The sequence below is a fragment of the Fukomys damarensis genome, unplaced genomic scaffold (genome assembly GCF_012274545.1).
Source record: "Fukomys damarensis isolate Sample0158 unplaced genomic scaffold, DMR_v1.0_HiC HiC_scaffold_39, whole genome shotgun sequence".
NCBI classification, from domain to species: Eukaryota; Metazoa; Chordata; class Mammalia; order Rodentia; family Bathyergidae; genus Fukomys; species Fukomys damarensis.
The window spans coordinates 90,522,744-90,523,859 of record NW_022900951.1 but is presented as its reverse complement, the minus strand read 5'-3'; positions in this window follow the sequence as shown (position 1 = coordinate 90,523,859).

Genomic DNA, 1,116 nt, shown 5'->3' with positions numbered 1-1,116 from the left:
CCAAAAGAATTAAAAGGATCATAGCACAGTGATATATGCACTCCCATCTCTATAGGAGCACAATTTGTAATATTTAAAACTTGAAAACAGCCCAAGTGCCCATCAGTTTGGTGAATAGATAAAGAAGATAAACTAGAGTCATTCATAGGAAAATGGATGCATTTTGAAGCCACACTCTTAAGTGAAATAAAGAAGACACACATATGTAAATACTGAATAATTTCTCTGGTGTGAAAAACTAAAAGTGTAAATAAGGTCCAAGTTGTATAATTGATAATGTGATATAGGAAGAAAAGGGCTAAAGGTATAGGGGAATTGGGAAGAGTAGGGGAAAGGAAGGGGTTAAGGGAGGGCAGGAGTATGGGGAAAAATGAGAACCAATGTATTTCATGTAAAGGTACAAGATCCGAATGATAAATGTAACTATACTCTGTATTTAAAAAGTACCAATAAACTAAATGAGGAAAAAAATAGTAAGGGATCATGAGAAATAGGTCCAGCAGCTCCTATATGATGCAAAGAAGAATAGCATAAGACTGACAGGAATCCATGAAAAAGCGGGAAAAAGTACAAATGACATAAAAAAGCTATTCACATAATTAACAACAGATAACTTCCCAAACTGAGCAAATGAATTAGACATACAGTTAGATGAATCCTATAGGGCACCATGATCAAAAGAATTCTATACGTATATGTAATAGTTAAGATACTGGAAACCCAACAGAAGAAATTCTACAAGCCGAAATGAAACAAATCATATGCAAAGGGAAGCCTATCAGAATCACAGCAGACTTTTTCAACACAAGTCCTCAAATAAAGGAGAGCCTAGAGTGAGGTATTTTACACCCTAAAAGAAAACAATATCCAACCTAGATTGATGTATACTGTAAAACTATCTTTCAAAACTAATGGGGGAACAAGATACTTCCACAACAAAGAATACCTGAGAAACTTCATGAATTCCAAACCAGCACTCCAAAAAATTCTAAACAATATCCTAAAAAAAGACAATGAAAATCCCAACTCCATGAAGCCCAGTACAGCAAATCCATCAGGCAAGACAATAAATTAAAGGGATGTGTGGAAAAATAAAAACAAAAGAGCCAACAAAAG